The sequence below is a fragment of the Quercus lobata genome, chromosome 8 (assembly GCF_001633185.2).
Source record: "Quercus lobata isolate SW786 chromosome 8, ValleyOak3.0 Primary Assembly, whole genome shotgun sequence".
NCBI lineage: Eukaryota > Viridiplantae > Streptophyta > Magnoliopsida > Fagales > Fagaceae > Quercus > Quercus lobata.
In genome coordinates, this window is record NC_044911.1 from 45,766,828 (window position 1) to 45,787,345 (window position 20,518).

At 32.2% G+C, this 20,518-nt stretch overlaps 1 long non-coding RNA gene and 3 other non-coding genes across 4 annotated transcripts; 1 reads left to right on the forward strand and 3 right to left on the reverse strand.

Moving 5' to 3' along the window:
* Positions 1-5,024: 5,024 nt before the first annotated feature.
* Positions 5,025-5,240, reverse strand: LOC115958722. The gene has a single exon (XR_004084644.1). It is a non-coding gene; the product is annotated as a small nucleolar RNA U3 (small nucleolar RNA).
* A 4,945-nt stretch (positions 5,241-10,185) lies between these two features.
* On the reverse strand, positions 10,186-10,401 carry LOC115958718. The gene has a single exon (XR_004084640.1). It is a non-coding gene; the product is annotated as a small nucleolar RNA U3 (small nucleolar RNA).
* A 1,993-nt stretch (positions 10,402-12,394) lies between these two features.
* LOC115958570 lies at positions 12,395-12,830 on the forward strand. Its single transcript, XR_004084556.1, has 3 exons — positions 12,395-12,518; positions 12,623-12,697; positions 12,794-12,830. It is a non-coding gene; the product is annotated as an uncharacterized LOC115958570 (long non-coding RNA).
* A 6,222-nt stretch (positions 12,831-19,052) lies between these two features.
* On the reverse strand, positions 19,053-19,268 carry LOC115958717. Its single transcript, XR_004084639.1, has one exon. It is a non-coding gene; the product is annotated as a small nucleolar RNA U3 (small nucleolar RNA).
* Positions 19,269-20,518: the final 1,250 nt, after the last annotated feature.

Below are 20,518 nucleotides of genomic sequence, written 5' to 3' on the forward strand. Positions count from 1 at the left end.
GATATATATTTTATAGCATAATATTAATTGGTTAATATATTTTATTTGTAACTTAATTTATTACGAAAATACAAGGAAAATATATCATATTCATCAATGTATTTAGGGTTCGAAACTGTAAAATAAAAGCAAAAGAAAGAAGGGAAAATAATATAGTATTTTTTTTTTCTCTACAAAATAAAAGAACATTATTATTATGTTTGAAAAATGATAAAAACGTATTCTTTGTGCTACAACTTGTTATTTTTCAACTTGTGTTTAAAAAATTAAATTGATTTACCAATTTACATGTTTAATTATCAGTTTAGCTTAGTTTTTTGGATTCTATATATTTATATACATTAATAATTGTTCAATTTCTATATATATATATATATATATATATATATAGGGTTGGGTATAAATTACACTTGGTGTAACTCTAAACAATGTTACACCACTCAATATTTTTTAATTTGATGCGAATTTTGAAAAATCTACCATTAGATTATATTATCTTCGTATATTTTTCATACTTGCAAAATTTTAAGTTGATCAAAGATTAATAGCCATGTCATCAATCAATTTTTTAAATTCAAATTTTTGTAGTTTAAAATAATACGTAAAAGATTAGTTTATGGATTAAATGGTAAATAACATCCAATTGACATAAAAATTGGCATGATTATTAAGAATATATAAAACATGTAATTCAACGGTGAGATTTTCAAAATGTGAATTCTATAATAAGTTATTGGGTGGTGTAACATTGCTTAGAGTTACACTAAGTGTAACCTGAATCCAACCCATATATATATATATATATATGGCGAAAACACCATTTTGATCCCTACATTTTGAAGTCACAGTCAATTTGGTCCCTATATTTTAGTGGCAGTCAATTTAGTCCATGTTATTTTGAACTTGTAGTCAATTTAGTCATCACCGTTAACTCATTAACGGAAAATGCTTATATGGCACACGGCATGTATAGTTGGCACACTTAACGCTTACGTGGCTACTAAAATAATAATAACAAATTTATTTATCATTTAAAAATGCAATGTTAGCATTAAATAAAAAATTAAAAACAAAAAAAATCCACATCAGGCCAAAAAAGAAAAAGAAAAATGAGTCCCCGTTTGTTCTTGCTCTTTCTTGGCAGCCAAACACAACAATCTAGAAAGACAAAAATCAACCTAGAAAATTCATAATAACCAAATCCATGTCAACGAAGGCATTAGCGGAAGTAATCTTTTTCCTCTTGAGAAACTTCTCTTGAGAGATGGTGGCAGTGGTTGCTATTTGCTGGGGTTGAATCCAATGGCTCAAAAACTCTATAGTTTGATTGGGCCACGTTGTGTACCTGCTTGGGTTGAATCCAAGAAAGCGTAGGAGCATAAAGCCATCAAGCATTATGCTTTTAGAAGACCACCTTCTCACCTTCCTTACAAGGAGGCATTGTTGTATACTATTGTGTAATTATTTATTTGAATCCAAGTTTTATCAAAATTTTGAGACAAATCTGTGTTTGTTGTATTGTGTTAATATTGCAGATGGTTAAGGAGGAGAAGATAAGTTTGAGTTAGTACGTGAACGCCAAGTTCATTTTCTTGAAACAAAATTTGGTTATTGTGAATTTTCTGGATTGAGTTCGATTTTTGTGTTTTTGAGTTTTTGTGTTTGGCTGCCAAGAAAAACTGCCAAGAAAAACTAAGGAATTTTATAAAATAATCCATTCAAAAAATTATTTTTTTCTACTTTGGATTTTTTGTTTAACGTTGACATGGAATTTTTTAAATGATGAATAATTTTATTACAATTATTTTCTGTGGCCACGTAGGCATTAAGTGTGCCTACTGTGCATGTCGTGTGCCATGTAAGCATTTTTCGTTAATGAGTTAACGGTAAGGACCAAATTGATTGCAAGTTCAAAATAATATGGACCAAATTGATTGCTACTAAAATGTAGGGATTAAATTGACTATGACTCCAAAATATAGTGACCAAAATAGTATTTTCGCCTATATATATATTGAGTTGAAAAGTGTTATGTTTATAACATTTTTATAATATTTTCACAACAAATCATAAATGATAAGTTGTTACTAGTTCTAATTTGAATCCATTATTGAAATTACTTTTTTGCCCATCAATAACCGTTAATAACAATAACAACCTGTCATTTAAAATTTATTGTGAAAATGTTTTTGACATAATATTTCTCTATTAAGTTTGCTAATTTTTCTATTGAGTTACGTATTCTTTTGATTATTTGCATAAATTTTTTATTTATCTCGAAAAAAAGAAAAAGAAAAAGAAATATATTGTGTCTAATATTGTATATTTCTAACGTATATACACACGTATAATGACGTACATATATTATTTATAAACATCTAAAGATTGACTAATCCATCCTACTTTCAAATTTTTTTTCTCCCTACAATAAGTTTGGTCTTGTCAGGCGGAAAAAGAAAAAGAAAAAAAAAGGTGTTTGGTCATGTCGGTCTCTAAAATTCTTCTAAAAAATTGTCGGTCTCTAAAAAAAAAAAAATTACACTTTTTTTGAATTTTCTTACTCATAGATCTCAAAAAATTATATTATTAAGAAAAATTTTGCTTCAAACAGAGAACCATGCGTACAATTTTTCAAACAAATCATCTTAGTCTAAAATGCTGAGGTTATAGAGTGGCCTCACGACCAAGGTAGATGAAAATAAATCATTCAAGGAGGATAACGATAAGAGAAGCTACCGAAATTTTTTAATTTACTAAAAAAAAAAAAGTCTAACTACCTTCAGATTCCAAGCATGGAGTTCGAGTTGTGAATTCGTTGTTAATAACAAGAGCAACACTAACAAATAGATTGCTGTTTGTATATCCTTGTATATATAAAAAAAAAAAAGAATGCTGTTTGTATCAAAATAGAATGATGGTGTAATGAGAGAAACCAGAACAGCCTTACAAATTGCAATCACAAAACTATATGTCTATATTCAGTAACAAATGAGCTTTTCATCTGGTAAACAAATTGAACATATTCAATCATTTATAAGAAAACATTCAAGGAGCAAGAAAGCTCCAGCAAGTGTAAGAACTTGATCTTTACATGATATTCTATGTGACAAAAACTGGAGTCAGTGAGAGTAAAATGTGAGCAAAGGTTCTCTTGTTCTTAGTCAATTCTTGAAACCAAATCCAGACCACCTTTCAGTTCCCTCCTTTACCCTATTTGGGTTGGGATCAAGAATATTCTCAAGTGATTTTCCCTTTCTGTTCCAGGTCCTTCTGGCTTCTTTCAAAAGCTCTAGTAGACTTATTTTTCTCATCCTCGGCATCTGGATTTGTTGTTCAAAACTTTTCTTCTCCCACCTTGAGAATGTACTACAGTGAGCCTGTTTGGATAGGCTGTTAACAAAGCCTTAACACGCGTTTTAGCCAAAACGTGATTTTGTAAATTGTTTGGCTACACAAAATCAGCACGTTTGTGTTTTTTAAACCTAGATTTTTTTTTCACATTTTAGAAAGAACTGCTTTTCTCTAATTTTTCAGAAACGCAATTTGAGTTATCGCTAAATTTTTCTTCAGAAAATCAAAATAACGCCAATGATATTTTTAATTACTGAATAAAAGCTTATCCCTTTCCCCATGTATATCTCCTATGTTCTCTCAGTCATTCTGCCATTCTCTGTAGGTTCTCTGTTCTTGCTTCTGCTTTGTTTGTCGTCGCTGCTCTTGATCTTGCTTGCCACGTAACCATTCTCCGTTACCCCTCTATTGATTTTATGTTATAGATTTGGGCTTTTTGCTTGTGGGTTACATGATTGTTTGAAATCAAAATTTTAGAACTTATTTTGACTGATGGATTTATTGCTGCTGCTATTTTTGTTTCTTCATGGGTTGTGGATTTATTTGGGGTTTTGGCTACTTTTGAGACATGCCCATTTTGGGTTTTGGTTAGAATTATTGCTTTAAATTTGTAGACATATAGATATTGTTGGAATCAGAACTCCGTGTTTTTTTTTTTTGGGTGAGGTTAGGAATAAATGGATAAAGGAGTTTTCTTTATTTTGTTTATCATTCAAGAATCAAGATTGTGTTTGGAATTTACACCAAAAACAACAATTTTTAATATAGTTTATCCAAACACTTATTGTGTCTTTAAAATTAAAAAACACACAATTTTTTTTTTTTTTACATTTTTACCAAACGCTTATTTGTGGTTTTTAAAATTATGTTTACAAAACGTTGTTTTTCAAAACGCACTTTTTTTAAAACAGATTATTCAAACGGACCCAATATCTCAATAAAATCAACCACCCATTAATAAATACCAAAATTCTGTAACATAGCAGCTCAAAAACAGAGGGCACTAAAATCTTAAAGGGGGAAAGTAAGAACAAGGTTAAGATAATTTCTCCAAGTAATTATTTTTTTATTTTATTTTATTTTTTTGGGGTGGGGGGTGGAGTTGGGATGCTATAGCTTTAGAGATCTCTTATTAACTAACCCACAAAACCTGTATAGGAATATAGGATAGGGCCATAGGGGGCTGTTCTGCAATGCTACAATACATGCCCAAATTTAACTGCGCGCAAGCCAATCCCAACTGGTTCAGCACCATTCCAAAGAAGGCTGATTTCTTCTCCCCATTGGAATGAAGCTTAGCTATATCACTCTCAAAAGAGTTCGAGCCTTGCCATGCATCCCATGATCCCAATCATGTAGAACATCACACCCATCTACGCATCTATACCTGCAATCATGCAATGCTGCCGGTCATATCCTCCAATAACTTCACGGCCTTCTCCAAGAACTTCACTGCCTCCTCAGCTAAGTATCTACCATTTCCAAAGTCAATTGACAGGCAAAAACTTCTAGAATATGATCAGACATCACTTAGGCATTTTTTCAAACACATTGCAACTTAAAGTTAGACCAAGCGATTCAATTAAAAAAAAAGAAAAGAAAAGAATAAAAACTCACAGAGTTTAGGGATGATTATGATTGTGATCTTTGAAGAGAGCCAAAAAGATTTTTGAAGCCTGTCAGACAGCCGTGCGACCATCCCAACCAGCCGAAGCCAGTTGAGAACGATCCTCTACAGTTCGGTGCCTCTAACAGAGGCAACGAGGCCGTTAATCACGCTCTGATCGCACTGCCATGGTTCATCGACCAGGTTTGGGGTCCTGTCTCCTTAGCGAGCAAGGATACAGAGGTACGATCCTATAGAACAGATCCTGTTCAAGTAAGGTCGTGTCCTCTCAAGCTGCTTCGCTCTAAATAAACTAAAGTTCTACTTACTATCTGGTCGATATGGGACAGTGTTGTTTGGTTTGAATCAAACTACTTGATCGTGGACAAAAATACCCCCATTTCTCCGGACCAATTAGGACAGATGTATCTGAGACCCGTGGTCTGAAGCGTCTGATCGTATTTCCTTGTTAGTTAATAAAATCTTTCCTTTCAGATAAAAATAAAAATTTTCTGATCCTATTACTTTTTTTTGAGCAATTCTGATCCTATTACTGCAACAATAACAATAATAAGAAAAATTGGGATCAAATATGGGTCCTCAATAGACTAGCTAGAGTTATAACTACCTCCCGCTATGGCTAAGCAACTATGACATACCATTTTTTTGATAATCCTATGACATACCAATTTGGGTGGTGCCCCTAACTTCATTTTTTTTTTTTAATATGTGAGTGTTCATAGAGCATCTAAGTGTATGTTTAGTAACTATTTTTTTTTTCATTATTTTCTATTTTCAAAAACAAATTTCTATTTTTGAAACTAAAAAACTTGTTTGGCAACCTAAAATAAAAAGAAAACAAAAATTGTTCTAAAAACTCAATTTGTGAAAGAAACTGAAAACATACAAAAGGTTGTTTTCAATTTTTAATTTTTAAAATTCAATGAAAATATGCATTTAATGTAATGAATCTATCTCGTTTAATGAATTAGCATTAAAGTTCAAATCCTAGTAACAAAATATTTTAGTATTTTCTATTTTTTCTTCAAAAAACTTTAAAAAAAAAAAATTTAACTAACCAAACATGTTTATGATTTCAAAAATATAAGAAAATTGTTTTTTCTTTATATTCTCAAAAACAAGTTTTTGAAAATAGAAAACAAAAACTGTTACCAAACATAACCTAATTATTCTCCAAGTATGTATAGTTTTTTGTCCTATATGCTCGACATAAATGATTTAGACTCACGATCTTAAGAATCACTTAGGCTACGTTTGGTTGGAGTGAAAATAGGGAGAATGAAAAATAGGGAAGAGAAAATAAGAGAGAGTTTGGGTAGAAAATGTATTTGGTTGGAGTCATTTTGGAGGAGATAAAATGGTGGGGTTTAGCTGTTTTCTCCCCAAGCCCCCCATTTTTTAGCCCCCAAAATTGGAGAGAAAATGGGGAGGAGATGTGGTTGGATTAAAATGACTTATCTACCCCTTTCTTCGCTACGTTAAAACTTTTTTTTTTCCCTTTTTCATTTATGGGTTCTTTGGTCTCATGTTGAAATTTTTTTTTTCCTTTTTTTTAATCATTTTTTGGATTTTTTGCTACTCACATTTAAACTCCTCTTTTTTTCTTTTTTTTGGGTTGCTCTGTATGCAGTTGTGGTCCATACTTTGAATCATTTAGAGTTGAACCATTTTTTCTTTTTATTTTACCTTTATAAAATATTTATATAAAAAAGTTATGTAATAGGAGTATGAGAGTAAATTTATACAAACTCTATTTTCTATCCCTCCACTTTTCTACCCTCCAACCAAATACAAATGAGGGAAGTTAAAATATCTTCTATCTCCCCGCTTTTCCATCCTCTCTCAATTTTCTATCCTTTCACTTTTCCATCCTCCCAACCAAACAGACTCTTAATACTTGAAAATTATTAGATACACCTCACAATTGGGTTGGTTTAATCTAGTTGAGGTCAAAACGGGTCATCCTAAATGAGTTGTAGGCAAATTAAGTTGATTGGGTTATGGGTTGCTTTGTATTTTTTCACAAGCAAAAATCAATAATAATAAATGAACAAGAAAAATGTTAAATGTCAAAAAGTAAATAAAAAAAATAGTTAAAAATAAAAGTTATATAATACATAGATCTTAAACATACAATTCAATATTCTCTAATGATATTATCATCACAAAAGTTAGGTGATTTGTCGTTAAGTGCCCAAAAAGGCAAAACAACATAGTTTTGGTTTTTAAAAGATTTCTTACATTAAAAATAAATCCATAAAATTAAAAAAGATAGAATTTTTTTATATATTAAAAATAGAACAATTAGTGCCCATAACTTTGGTGGCATTCTCGGGCTACATACAGGTTCCTTTGATTCTCATCCTCTAAGATATAGACTTTGTTCAACTTAAAAACAATGAAAAAGATGTTAATTTACTTGCAACAGATAAGACTTACAATGCAAGAATCTTATGAGTTTTATTGCAAAAATTCGAGGTTCAAACCAATGCTTTGAACCTTTTATCACATCAAAGGACATAAAAATGTTGTTTTGGTCTAAGCTACTTAATGCTCGCAAAATTTATATTGTAAGCTTAGTTTCTCTAAATCTTATTGCCCCATGGTCAAACTAGAAAGAAATGGTGGCTACTATTTGATTCAACATCGTCATTACCAATGGAATGATTGACGTCATGTTACATTTACATGGTTTAGCATTTAGAATGATTTGCTAAATTTGTTTAGTCTGATTTTTTTCTTTAAAAAAATTGTTTAAAAAAGGGGTTGGATTGCAGGTTAGATGGGTTTGCCCAACTCAACCTAAGAGGAAAAAAAAAAAAGGTTTGGTACTACTTAACCCATTTTTACTCCGGGTAAAAAATTATTGGAATTAGGCTGTGTTAATAGATTTGGGTCCAATTTTACCAGGACTACTATTAAACGAACCCTTTAGGGTTGTTTGATGATTTTAGTTTCATAGCCTTCCCTTGTCATTGACAAATAGTATTAGATAAGGGTAAAATTTAGGTTTCTTAGGTGTTGTATTATAGGTTTCCCAATTAAATTCAACTATGTGGTTGTCCTTGAGAAAAATAACATTTTTTTTTGGTGTCACATTAGTCAATACAACCATATGATCAAATTTAATTGGAAAACTTAAGGAATAAGACTTGAGGACCAATAACTAAATTTTGTGAGGCAAATTGCTTTTTCCCCTCCTTAAGTATAGGGTAGTTGTTATTTACTTATTTTCCCTTTCAATTTAAAAAGTGAGAATATCCTCCATTTAACTTTAACTTTTTGTAATAAGTACTTTGCCCACTCCGTTAGTATTTTCAATCAAATTAGTGGATTTGTGTTCAAACCCACACTAAAGTAACTTTAGTACCTTCCACACGTTGTTATTATAGTTTGTATTTTCAATCACATAAGCTGATTTTTATTAAAACTCACACTAAAGTAACTTTACCTTCCACACGTTGCTATAGTTTGTGTTTAGGGGGGGGGGGGGATTGAAAATGTTGAATGATTTTTTATTTTTTATTTTTGAGCAGAAATACTGACATATTTCATTAAACAGAAATTAGTCATAATCGGCTATGAGTACATTATTGATGTGTGTTGGAACTTGGAACATCCTCCATCCACATTGAAAGAACGCTAACACGTTTAATAAAGTTGTGAGCTACAAATTGTTAAATACTTAATGGTTGCAATGCTCGAGTAGATTAAAATCATATATATTTCATAATTAAATGTTTTCATACAGTTCATTTTAGTCAAAGGTTAAGTTTGGTAACTCAACTCAAAATGCATTTTTATAGATTTCTAGGTATGAAAATGAATTTTGCTATTTTTGTGCTTGTTTGGTAAAATTTTGTTGGGACACAAATTGGCGGAGAGGGCTATCAGCAATGCCGACATCAATTGCCATGCTAGATTCATAATCTCCCTTTGCCTCAAAAATGAGAGCCATAAGACGTCAATGATCAATCAGTTGCTTCTTCAAGGGATGCTGGTGCAGTATGTTCCCTATGGATTTCAAGAGTCTACTTACAGAAGCTCTCTACCTCGTCAAATTGCATTGCTTGAATATGGGCCTCAGCTAGGTACCTGACATTTCCAGGCAATGCAGTTATGCTACTAAACAAAGGGAGGTGTGAACTCAAAACACCACTACAACACAAAGGGAGATGTGAACTCAAACCCCAATGAATCACAGCCCCAAAAAGAAAACTTTTAGCTCTGCTTACACACATTCAAATGACAAGAACTCAAAAACTGACATTTTAAAAGAAGGCAAACAACCACATCTCACCCCATTAAAAGTCACAACAGAGCATGACAGTCCTTATTTCTTTTCATAACATCAAAACAGTCACAACAGAACATGACAGTCGTTATTTCTTTTCCTCCCAGAATAACATGAAAACACTACTTAATAATTTTATCAAACACGTTGTGTACATGCATTTTTGCATCAAATTCATAAAGCAAATAATCTGATCGAGCTTATTAATAAAGCAATGCATTTTTGCTGTCACAAACTTTTCTTCTCACACCTTGAGAATGCACTACAGTCTCATTAATAAAAACCAAAATTCTATAACATAGCAGCTCAAAAACTGAGGGCACTAAAATCTTAAAGGGGGAAGTAAGAACAAGGTTAAGATATTTGTTATCCACAATTCTCCAAGTATCTTTTTTTTTTGGGGGTGGGGTGTTGCGGGGGGAGGGGGAATTGGGATGCCATAGCTTCGGAGTTCTCTTATTAACTAATCCACAAAACCTCTATATGTAGGGGGCTGTTCTGCAATGCGACAATACATGCACAAATTTAACTGCGTGCAGACAATCCCAACTGGTTCAACACCATTCCAAAGAAGGCTGATTTCTTCTCCCCATTGGAATGAAGCTTAGCTATATCACTCTCAAAAGATTTCGAGTCTTGCTGTGCATCCCAATCATGTAGGACATCACACCCATCTACGCTTCTATCCCTTCAATCATGCAATGCTGTTGTTCATATCCTCCAATAACTTCACGGCCTTCTCCAGGAGCTTTACTGCCTCCTCCAGCTCATTTATGGTTTTCATAGATGGCCAAGATTTCAGTCGACCCACTGGAAATATCCTCAGATAAGGCACCAAGCACGGGTTTTGCGTATATCCTCAAGGAAGGAAAATATAGCCTAATCAAATTGGCGAGAGCAAAAAGATTTTTTAAGCCTGTCAGACAGCCGTGCGACCATCCCAACTAGCCGAAGCCAGTTGAGAACGATCCTCTACAGTTCGGTGCCTCTAACAGAGACAACAAGGCCGTTAATCACGCTCTGATCGCACGGCCATGGTTCATCCACCAGGTTTGGGGTCCTGTCTCTTTAGTGAGCAAGGATACAGAGGTACGATCCTATAGAACAGATCCTGTTCAAGTAAGGTCGTGCTCTCTCAACTTAGTTTACTCCTAATAAACCAAAGTTTTGGTTACTATCTTGTCGATATGGGACAATGTTGTTTGGTTTGAATCAAACAACGTTTTACATATATATATATATATATATATATATTTTTTTTTTTGGTTGAAAACAACGTTTTACATATTTAGTTATATATAAATAGAGAAGCCAATCAGATTCTTTATTGAATTACAGAGATATTCTTCGGCCTATTTAAGGGTCTCAAAGGGCTGTTCTAAAATATTTACACTGGTCTGAGTTTTATTTGTAAAAGGCTAAGGCCTAGTTCCCTATAAAGTTTCTATTTTATAGAAGCTTGGCTTGGTTGTATCTTTGAACAGAAAGCTATTCAATCAAGAGTTGGGATCTCTTTTCATTGTTCTGCCAATACATCAACTTTATTTTTTTACTAGTGTTGAGTTTGTTGTGTTTTCTGATAAAAAAATTAAATCAGTGGCCTTTTGGGCTGCATCATTTCAGGTGGTAAAAAGGAAAGAAATAGAGGTTTAAATATTAATCTGTGAACAGTGCACAGAGAAGAAGAAAAAAGAAGGAAAAAAAAGCCTAATCATTCATATATTGAGTTGACTTTAACTTGATATCTTAGTAGTTAGTATATCTTGAGGGTTTATATTGAACAAACAGATAAATATCCAAATATTATTTTTGATGTTTTATTTATATTATAATTTTTCCATTTATTCCCCCCATCAGCTTTCACGTCACCTTTTTTTAATTTTTTTTTATATCTTCTTAACGTTTTTGCTAAATAAAATGTTTTTTTAATTCTTCTTAACATTTTTTAGCTAAAACGTACACTAAGTGTTTCTTTTCTTTTTTTTTTTCTTTTTTTTTTTTAAAATTCTTCTTAACGTTTTATTAGTATTATATTATATTAGAATTATCAATTTAGAACCCTAATTCAAGTTACAACTCTTTCTTTAGCCTTCACGTCTAAACCCTACAACCTCTCTGTTTTCTAATATACACTGGCACGCCAAAACTCGATCCTCCCACCGCCACCGCCACCATGGATCACTGCCACTACATCGATTTCTCTTTGCCTCTCCATCGTCACTCAATCCAGCCCATCATGTTTTATTTTGAGGTAATTAAAACATGTTTTTTACTCTCCTTAATTTCTATATATTGTTCTCTCTTTATCCGCTTCAATTGTTCATGGAATTTTGTTAGTTTGTGTTGGGTTGCTATGGATTTAAGTTTTTTTGTTTTTGTTTTCATGGAATTTTGTTGGTTTGTGGTTGTGGGTTGCTCTAGATTTAAGTTTTTTTTTTCTTTGCAGATTTCCACGTTTTCTTCTTCTTACTTTGTTGTCAAATCTATGGCAAAGAAGAATCACGAAATTTTTGTAATTAGATTTTCTTTTTCCCTTTTTTTTGTATGCAATTTTTATTGGATTTTTGGTTTCTTGGGATTCTTCTATTTGGTTTTAATTCTGGGTTTGTTTTAGTTGACATATAGTGTTTTTCTCATCTTCATTTTACATTGGTTTGGATTTTCTTTTTCCCTTTTTTTGGTTATGCAATTTTTATTGGATTTTTGTTTCCTGGGATTCTTCTATTTGACTTCAATTTTGGGTTTGTTTTGGTTTGATATATAGTGTTACTGTCGTTTTCATTTACATTGGTTTTCCCTTTTTATAAATTATTATAATCTCTGGGTTGTCTTATATGATAGCCTACGGAATGTTATGTTAGGGCTACCGCTATTTTGGATTCTTTGGGATTTTTTTTTGAAGGTCGGGGTTGGTTAGTATAGTTGTTTGAGAGTTATATAACTCATTTATATATGATTATGCAAGATGGGCATGGTATTAGATATTATAAATTTGAGGTAGACATTCAGAGAGAGGGTTAAGAGAGACTTAACAAATAGCAAGCTTTAACAAATACCTCTATCATTATGCAAAATCAAAAGGCATATTACATATTTTTAATTTGTTGACTTCATAACCGAAAAATACATAGGTACCTACAAAAACCTCATTTTATGTTTTCAATTTTTAGGCACAAAGGAGCCTGCACAGGCCTTGAGAGAAAAAACAACCCTTGGTTATATTGATGCTGGTGTTGCTTCAACATGGTACTCTCTTTTCTTTTTAAAATTCTCTCTTTCCATTAAGTTTTTTTTTTTTTCTTACACGTCGTTTGATAAAATTTGTAAGTGATTTTTTGTTGTTGTTCTAGAAGTCATAATACATGGAGAGTGGTAAGGAGGAAGATAAGTAGGGAATGTGATGCTGTGTTGTTGATTTAATCAGGGTGAGATGTATTTGTTGGCCGTATTTTCTCAATGTCATTTTTTGTGTGATGTAAAAACATGACCGTCATTTTTTAATGCTTTTTCAATTGAACCAGAATGGATTTTTTTCTCCAACTTAAATGAATGACTAGCTTTTATGTACTGCACCTATTCTTTGAACTTGCTTTCAAGTTTCATATGATTATATTCTTTAAGAAAACATGTACATACTCCAAATTAAAAGGTAGACTCTAACTATTTGTATTAAAAATTTGTTGTTTTTTTCCTCTTGGGATATACTTTTAAATCCTTTATGAGATTTTGTGTTACTAATATTTGCTATAGCTCAATTTGTTGTATAATTTATAGTGGTGGAACTACTGAGTGTGTATTTTGGTTTCTACAATGAAAATGGTTGGTTTGAGATCTCTAAATGCGACAAGACTTATTTGCGAAGTTTTGCTTAATGGTGGGGAGCAGAATTTTGTGATGGGTAGGAAACATAGGCAACCACAAAATTTCAAAGGGTGGTTAGAGATGATCACCCGGAATGGAAGTGGTGGCTGGATGGTATGGATGATATAATATATTAAGTAAATGTTTTGAGTTGTTGTGAGAGTGAATATTATTTTTTCACTTTAACATTAGAGAAATCGATGCATCAATAATAAAATTTATATATTTATTTTATTAATATATTTCATTCTATTTTTCTCCTCAAAATTTTGATAGAGATGGTAGTAGCTTCAAAGCATACACAAGCAATTTATTCATATTATTTTTTTCCTGTAAAGTTTTATTCTCTCATCGTCACCATTATCTACTTATTAATATATTTTAGTGTACCAATTACTTGCATTGGTACCAATTAATGAATTTCCAATAGGTTTAATTCTTTTTCTTGGTGATAGGTTTCAAATTTGCTACATAGAACATTTGGTCTTTGTTTTCCTTTTTGTTCTTGAAAAGATATAATAATTTCATCGTTAGATGATAGTTGGAAATATTTACAAATTTTCAATTAGTCTAGAAATTTGATTTTCCAGGTTCTAGGGATGAAGGAGATCAAGATTTCAAAGGCCAATTTGATGTAAGCCGTGGCTTTTGTGATGGGTGGAATTCAAGAAGCATGCAATGATATTTAAATCTTTCAACGGTATCATATACATAATACCAAGTTTTGTATTTTTATATTCCCAGGTGATATATTGTTTTAACCAATCCAGTTGATTGTATTTTTATATTCCCAATATTTGATAATTGTTTTAACCAATTCAGTTGATTGTATTAGTTGCGGTGGAGTTTGGCTATTATGGTCAAATCGAAACCAAAGGCATGTGGATGAAACTTTGAAGTTAGTAGTGGATTTGGTGCAAACAACCTGTACACTTGCTGTGGAATATATGGAAGTTTAGAGAAATAATCAGTCTAGATAGCCTGTTGAAGGGTGTACATGGCCTCTATGGATTTGGGGCTTCAAGCAGTAGAGATAGAGTGTGAATTTAATAGTCCAGTAGATGAAGTAAAGTCAGCTGGACCTACCAATTTGAGCATTGGCCACATCCTTAATGATGTTAGACTACTTGGTAGTTGGTTCTTCTATTAGGAATATATTTTTCTCTTGTGGCTTTCCTTGAACAAACGGACCAACAGAGAAGATAGCATTTGAAGCAAAGAACTGGCTGGGTTTGCTAGACAATGATGTATTGGATGGAGGAGCATCCCCCATGTATTAAGACTCTACTAAATAGTAATATACCTGCTCATTGAAAAAAAAAAAAACCCCAAATGTATTTGTAGCATTTTTCAGTGGAATTTCTTACTTCCTTTCGGCATTTTTAATATAGTGATACTCCAAAAAATTTAAATCAAAATTTTTTTTTCTATTAAAAGTTGTGCTATTACCCCAATCCATTAAAAATCACTACTCATGTTTTAGTTTTAAAGTTGTAATATCTATTGGACAATATAGTATTTTGTGTTTAAATGCATTAATATTGTTCTTTTTTTAGAACCAAAAAATTGTCATATTTGAATGATATCTTGAATAATCACTAACTATATATAGTATATTATTAATGTCATCTCTTATTTATAAGCATTTCATTTAATTATATAAGTTATTCCAACTAAAATAAAATGAAATGAAGATTTGAAATAATATTTTAAACTACCATAAATAAATATTCGATATAAACTAAAATTAATAAAATTTTCTTTTTAAAATCTTATTTTTAATAGTTTTCCCGTGCATCGCACGGGTTAGCGACTAGTTTATATGGATTACAATGATTATATTGATAATAGTGATAATGATCATTCTTATGATGTGGAAAATGATGAACATGATGATGAAGAATTATATGATCTTGTTGTTGCTGAATGTCATGCTGCAGTGATATATTATATGAAATATATTGATAAACAACCTTGTAGAGATTTTGAACAACCTTGTTTGACGGGTAATGAAACGAAATGTCATGAAATGTTTAGAATGAAGTCACATGTTATCTTCTAGTTGTGTAATGTTTTACAACATACATATGGACTTCGGCACACAAGACATATTAGACTTGAAGAGTCAGTAGGTATATGTTTGATGATACTTGGACAAGGAGCATGTAACTGGTTGGTTCAAGAAAGATTTCAACACTTTGGTGAGACTATACATAGACATTTTCATAGAGTTTTGAAGCGTCTTAACATAATGTCAATGGATATTCTCAAGCCTTCTGACTCTACATTTAGTTTAGTTCCAAGACACATACAAAAAAATCCATTATACATGCCACACTTTCAGGTATTCATTTCATACATTCTAATTTGCTTCTAATATTTGTTAGGATTATTTCCTAAGTAACTAAAATTTATGTTCTATTATAGGACTATATTGGTGCCATTGACGGTACACATATCCAAGTTGTTGTTGGAGACGACAAGAAAGCTCCAGATTATAATAGAAAGGATGTTTTTAATGTGATGGCAACATGTGATTTTGATTACTTTTCACATTTGTTATAGCTGGATGGGAAGGTGTAGCATATGATAAACGTATATTCTTAGATGCTATCCATTAATAATTTGTCTACTTTCCAAAACCACTATTAGGTATATATTATTTTTATATATTAAATATGTATGAAGGATATTATTTACGTACATCTTACATATATTTTTTTCTTTTACTAGTAAAATATTATTTAGTTGATACTGGATATCCCTTAAAGAAAGGATATTTGCCACCTTAAAAGGGATAGAGGTACCATCTTTTAGATTTTCGACAAGCTAGTCAAGGGAATCACATAGAAGAGAGATTTAACTATGTTCACTCATCACTTAGAAGTGCGATTGAGCGAACTTTTGGAGTGTGGAAGAATAGATGGAAAATTTTGAAGCAAATGCCATCTTATGACATTAAGGACCAAAGAAATATTATAGTTGCTACTTGTGTTTTGCATAATTTTATTAGGAAACATGATAGGGAGGATGAGGGATTCAATTGGGATGAGCATGACTTGGACAGACCAAGAAGCAATAGTAGTAGAGTAGGTAGTAACAGACAAGCAAACGTTGAAAATATACAAGATGAGGAGATGAAATTTGTTCGTGACAAGATAGCTCGGTCCATTTGTGGGTTGTAAACAATATTTTTATTATTTCTATTTTGGTTTTTAATATTTTGGATAAGAATTTTTTTATTATTATTATAATGGATTGTCTAGTTTTGATATTGTTGGCAATGAACATTTTAATATAATTATTTTCGTAATCATTTTAATATCTTTCTCTTGATGAGTTTAAAAAAATTTAATTTAATATTTTTGGCGATGAACATATCTTTCTCTTGGAGTGTTTGAGTTATATTTCTCATTTTAGGGTATTTAAATACTGAATTTAGAGAACTCATCTTGCCAGTTTTTAGTTTTCAAATAACATTGTTCAATGACACTTTTGTAAATATTTGGAAAATTGTGAGATCCACAATTTGACAATACCCAACAAGTTTTCTTTCTCTCTCCAGACTTTTCTTTTTTTCTTTTTCCCTCTCTTGCACACTGTTTTTGAATATTCTTTATTCTTCTTTTGCTTCTTCTTTCTTTCTTTTATTCTTTTTATTTTCCTCTCTTTTGAACGCTGCTACTCTCTCTTCTTCTTCTCTTTTTTCTTTTTCCTAGTTTGGATGACTTGTGATGCAATTTGGCTTCTTTCATTGTATTCTCATGCTATTTTCTCTCGGCCCCTCTTTACTAGTTTTCTCATTGTAATTTTTTCTTTTGCTTCTTTCTTGTCTGGAGAACGGGTTTGCTAGATCCCAGTTGTATAATACTTATTCTTTGGATTCATTAATAAATTTTTGTCTTAACTAAAAAAAATAGCAATTTGGCTTTGATTCAGTTGTTTCGGTGAATTGTTCAAGCTTGGACTTGCAGAGGAGAGAGATCGGATGGAGAGGAAAGAGAGAAAATAAATAAATAATTACATTTTACTGATCATATTAGAAAAATTACACTTTTTCTTTAAAATGCCAATACATACTGTGGGGGGACGAGGATCCAAAAAAGCTAATAGGATAGGTAGGGGCATTTCCGATGAGGTAAACTTCATGGAATATTGGCGGTATGCCCCTAGAGAGTACTCACCTAACTTGAGAAGATGTTGAACTACCACAGTTGACAAGGGCACCAAGGACTCCTACCTAACCTCAAAAAGTTAAGAGTCAGGGGTGAAGGGAGCACGGCATAACTCGAGGGAGAAAAAGGGTGACTTAGCATTAAACAAGGAAAAGAAGAAAAATGAAGGAAAAAACTGCCATCCCCTCTGCATTAAATGCATTATAACCACTTAACTAGCTGCATTAATGGAGAAATAACCATGAATAGTGCTCACACAGCCCACACCTTGGTGTAAAACCTTCTAGCAAGGTCTTGATGGGACAAGTATTAAGAGAGATTGATCCTAACCCTCCAAATGTAAAGTCTAGATGCATTTTGGCTAAGTGATATAAAGCCAAGAAACATCTGGATCTAGGGGAGTTCTTTTTGGGGGAGAAAGAAAGAATAGAGAGAGTATCCAATTGTAACCTATTCCTTAGACCAAACCTGTGGACAGACACTTAGCCATTTAAGGGCTTTTTCTAGTTGAATATTTTTACTACACACCTAAGATTGGTCTGACTATTAATTTTTGTCACAGAATGGGTATTTAAAGGTTGACCTTGCACTCCACCTCTAAAAATGAATTGTGTAAGCAAATAGTAATACAATTATAACTTGCTTATTTCCTTGTTTTTACTTTTTGCTTGCCACACATACCAAATACACAATTATGTTTTTTCACTTTTAAAAAAATGTTATTAGAAATATGGTATCAAACACATTTTTTGCATTATGAGTACTTTAAACACGTGTTTTCACAATATTTTTTAAACCACAATTTTCACATCATTTTGAACAATACTTAAAATCTACAACCAAACAAGCCCTTAATGTGGCTTTAAAAATAGAAAACATATATATATTCACATTGTTACCAAACGCTTATTTATGGTTTCTAAAATGGTGTTTGCAAAACGCACGTTTTAAAGACGTTGGTTTTTAAAACGCACATTTTAAAAGAGCTTATCCAAACAGGCTCTAAGTTTGGTAACTCAACTCATTTTTATAGATTTCTAGGTATGAAAACGAATTTTGCTATTTTTTGTGCTTGTTTGGTAAATTTTGTTGGGACACAAAATTGGCAGAGAGGCTATGAGCAATGCCGACATCAATTGCTATGCTAGATTCATAATCTCCCTTTGCCTAAAAAATGAGAGCTATAAGTCGTCAATGATCAATCAGTTGCTTCTTCGAGGGATACTGATGCAGTATGCTCCCTATGGATTTCAAGAGTCTCCTTACAGAAGCTCTCTACCTCATCAAATTGCATTTGCTTGAACTTGGGCCTCAGCTAAGTACCTGCCATTTCCAGGCAATGCAGTTATGCTACTAAACAAAGGGAGGCGTGAACTCAAAAGTATACAATTATCTATAACTCTGCTTACGCATATTCAAATGACAAGAACCCAAAAACTGACATTTTAAAAGAAGGCGAACAACCACATCTCACCCCATTAAAAGTCACAACAGAGCATGACAGTCGTTATTTCTCTTCCTCCTAGAATAACATCAAAACACTGCTTAGGAATTTTATCAAACACGTTGTGTTACTTGTGTGCATGCATTTTTGCATCAAATTAGTAGAGGAAAAAATCACCACATTGCAACCTAAAGCCTTAAACCAAGCAATTCAATCCAAAAAAAGAGAAGATTAAAAAAAAAAAAAAACTCAGAGAGTTTAGGGATATTGTGATTTGTGAAGAGAGCAAAAAGATTTTGAAGCCTGTCAGACAGCCGTGCGACCATCCCAACCAGCCGAAGCCAGTTGAGAACGATCCTCTACAGTTCGGTGCCTCTAACAGAGACAACGAGGCCGTTAATCACGCTCTGATCGCACGGCCATGGTTCATCCACCAGGTTTGGGGTCCTGTCTCCTTTGTGAGCAAGGATACAGAGGTACGATCCTATAGAACAGATCCTGTTCAAGTAAGGTCGTGCCCTCTTAACTTATTTTACTACTAATAAGCCAAAGTCCTGGTTACTATCTTGTCGATATGGGACAATGTTGTTTGGTTTGAATCAAACTACATGTCCGTGGGCAAAAAAATCTTCGGATCCTATTCCTGCAACAATAACAACAAATAAATTAATTAATTAATTAAGAAAAAAAAAACGGGTATTAAATATGGGTCTTCAAGAGACTACCGAGAGCCCGTTTCGTGTACTATTTTTAATAGAATGACTAAGGTTGTGTACGGAGTCCAAATCTTCTGTCCCACACTTCCTGCTCCACTATATACTCCACAAATAAAAATATGCCACATGTCCATCTAATTTATTAAATGCTAAATTTATGCCTTCTATTATTTCAATTACCTAAATTTGATGGGTTATTTATTTATTTATTTTAGGAAATTGAAATAATAGAAGGCATAAATTTAGCATTTAATAAATTAGATGGACATGTGGCATATTTTTATTTGTGGAGTATATAGTGGAGCAGGAAGTGTGGGACAGAAGATTTGGACTCGTACGTACGGAGAAAAGTTGAAAAAAAGAGTAGATTTTTTACTATCTAATTTGTTTTTGCTGTTATTTATATGTCTAGTACTTTTTGGTACTATTTATGGATCCCACTATACTATTTCAATTACCTTTTAGCTTTATTTACAATATTTAGTAAAAAAATTTTAATTTCAACTAAATAAGTTATTTCCAAATAAACTCTAAATTATATGTTGATCTTCAACCTTTGCAACACTCTTCCTCTTTATGGAATGGACATCAATTGTGAACAAAATATGTAACATAGAACACAGACATACAACCTACCACTATGGCTGAGCGACTATGAGATATGGCATACAATTTTGGTTGGTGCCCTTAACTTCTATTTGATTAACTTTTTATTTTTATTTTTTAATAATATGTGGTTGTTGATAGAGCATCTAATCGAATCTAATTAAGTGTAGTTTTTTTTTTTTGGATAAATTTTAACCTATGACATTCTCTTCCGATGATCATACTTTTTATTGTCAAATCAAGACACCAATAATTTTTTGTGTAGGCGGGGATTGAACTTTAAATATCTTATTCAATCATCAGAGACTTTACTGGTTGAGTTAATTTTTTGTATAGTTTTTTGTCTTATTCACATCGGGTATATAATAAATTAAAGGAAAAATCACTTAAGTTGATCCCAGATTATTGCATAAAAGACTTAAATTCATGATATTATGGGTCACT